General features: G+C 41.6%; 1 long non-coding RNA gene across 1 annotated transcript; it reads right to left on the reverse strand.

The window, feature by feature from the left end:
* Positions 1–881: 881 nt before the first annotated feature.
* LOC123058559 (uncharacterized) lies at positions 882–1,610 on the reverse strand. Its single transcript, XR_006427237.1, has 2 exons — positions 1,376–1,610; positions 882–1,274 (listed from the first exon to the last, which is right to left on the reverse strand). It is a non-coding gene; the product is annotated as an uncharacterized lncRNA (long non-coding RNA).
* Between the last annotated feature and the right edge of the window lie 1,298 nt (positions 1,611–2,908).

The raw sequence follows: 2,908 nt of genomic DNA on the forward strand, positions 1-2,908 counted from the left end.
ATATCAGCAATCATTCTGATAACCTAAGAGAATTGACATAATTCATATCTGTGAGATTGCCAACAGAGAATTGGAAGTAAAAGACTGACTGTTTGGTTATCAGTTCACAATGTGGATTTACCTCGTTGCATATTTGCCGAGATCAGCCTTTAAGTTCTTAAGTACAATGGCTGCTGCACCATCATCCTAATGGATCAACCCAAGAACCAAGTGTTTTAAGAAAAGTATAATGCACAGTAGCAGCCATCGCAACAAAGAATAATAATAAAGATAACTAAAAGAAGTCGCAATCCTTAAGAATCCACTAATGATATTCTGTGACGAGGGAATACAGTTGACCATAATGTACTTTGGATCTATGGAATGTTTTATCACAGCTCATTTTCTTGATTGCGATCAGAATTGGGCCATCACTGAAATCAACCGCATTGTCATTTCGGTTCAGTTTGGCCGAGTGAAAAAAAATCTGACTTGACTTTGACTGAAATATAACCAGAGTTGGATGAAATTTGTGTTCTATTTAAATCTGCTAAAATTCACGTTTACTTAAATATTTTGCCCCAATGCAATTTTGACCGAAATACAAATATTCTTATGCCTACTGAAAGATATGCAATTTTCGCGAAATTTTATTGGAAATGAGAACCATATGTCTGGACAAAACAGTCCCCAAAAAATGTTTGTGCTGATAAATTGATGTGCATCAGCATTTAATTTAACTGAATCAGGAACCGTCAATGAGTTGTAAACATTTGCTTAAGTGATTTAATATTTACATCAGCACCGCCCAGCTGCAGCCTGTAACGAATGAACAGCTAACTCAGTTTGCTTAAGACTACACCAAAAATCCATTGCTGGAGACTCACCCACACAAAAAGGAATGAAAAACCAAAAGCAAAATTTCACAACCATAGATGAGCGACAGATGTTGTAATTGAAACATCTAAACAATTAAATTTATACGCACGTAGCCCCAGCAAATTTTTCTCAACTACTAATGCAAATCAGTAGTGAAAATTATCAACAGTTCATCTCCTCTTCTATCCTGGTGCTCGGGCCGGATTCACCTTCCCGGGGGACTGCTCTGACTGCACAGGCGAAGTGTTCCACTTCTCTGCAGGCTAGGCTGCCGACCACTTGGGCGCAGCCTCACGCACAGTTGCATTCCTCCACTACGACCTGATTCTCTCCGAAATCGCGGCAGCACAGGAGGGGGCACCGGATCTGGATGCTCCAGGTTATCGGTAAACTCCTCATGAAGGGAGAACCTGGAACTGGAGCAACTCAGAAAGTATATCACCGTGGTCAAAATCGTGACGAAACTATGATCCAAATTAGAATAAAAACGGCATCGACGACAGTGAAGAGCCTGTACCGCACAAGTTGATCAAATCTAGCAGGAACTCCAATCCGTTGGCCTCCATGGGCTCGTCGCCGGTAGAATCAGCCGCGCCGTTTCAAATCAAACTCCCGGCGAGATATGAGTAACTACACGGCTTGGTTTCTCATCCACTTCCCGTACTAACGAACGAACGGCTCAGCTCTCAAGACGACGTTCTGTTCCTAGGCTCAGCACACTGCCGTAACGGACACAGCCCACGCCATCTACGAACTAGGCCCACACCCACCACTGCGCACGCCCGTATAAGGACTATATTTTACTTTTCGGTGGAACCAGCTCTGACGCGTCTGTCCTTCTTTTCCCAATCCCAACGCATCAGCCAACGCCCTGGATATCAGGTGCAGATGAGCCTGAGCACCGAATCGCTGCGTCCCTCTACTAGTATCTAGTTTGCTATTGTATTTTGCTATGTTGCTATGTCAAACTTGCTATGTATTGATATTTCAAACTTGGCATGTCTTGTGTTAATGCTATATATATATATACGGTCTATTCTGCTAATATTAGCAGAATAACTATTCTGCACACCATTTCGGCACTGCACGCTCAACAGAAGCGCACTGCATCATTTTGACAACGAGCACTGCAATAGAGATTAGTGAACTTCTCGTCGAAAAAAACTGCACGCGTTATTTTTTCGGTACTGTTTTCGCTCTAATTTTTTAACCGTTTATCAGAATGAGGCATGTAATATACCATTGAAAAGCTATGGATTAGGCGCAACTTCGACATGTTGAACACTTTTCAAGATTCCACGCGGTTTAAGAGCAGTTTTGAAAATAGTGCGGCGGATGACGAGTGGCAGCGAGCGTTTTTTCGTGTTTTTTTCTAAACCGCTTGTTGGAATAAAGCAAATGATACTCCATTGGATAGATATCGTCGAGGCGCATCTTTTTCATATATAAATTTTTCTCTAATTCATTACGGTTTAAGAGCAGTTTCAAATTTACTAAATCGCGGAACTCTGTTTTTCAAATTTTTTGAAATTTTCGGTACTGTTTTTGCTCCAGTTTTCTAACCGTTTGTCGAAACGAAACATATGATACGCCGTTGGAAAGCTACGGACAAGGCGCAACTTTCATATGTTGAAATGGTTTTGAGATTCCTTACAGATTTTAGCTAATTTTGAAAATCGTGCGGCTGACTTCGAGAGGCAGCGACTGTTTTTTCGCGAATTTTTTACGAACGGCTGGTCAGAATAATTCAAAGCATACGCTGTTGGAAAGATATCGACGAGACACAACTTTTTCATATAGAACACTCTCTCTAATACCTTGCGGTTTAAGATAAGTTTCGATTTTACCGAAAAGCGGACACTCTGTTCTTCGCGAGACCAAAATCGTCATATTTACTGCATCGGCCAGAAGAACGCACTGCTTCAAACGAAATATCGCACTTCATTAGATGGTCAAGGGCACTGCATGGTTTCTTTTTGTTTAGACGTATTTTTTCTCGGACGGGGAAAGAAGAACGCACTGCTTCAGACGGAATACCGCACGTCATTAG

The sequence above is a fragment of the Triticum aestivum genome, chromosome 3A, assembly GCF_018294505.1.
Source record: "Triticum aestivum cultivar Chinese Spring chromosome 3A, IWGSC CS RefSeq v2.1, whole genome shotgun sequence".
NCBI classification, from domain to species: domain Eukaryota; kingdom Viridiplantae; phylum Streptophyta; class Magnoliopsida; order Poales; family Poaceae; genus Triticum; species Triticum aestivum.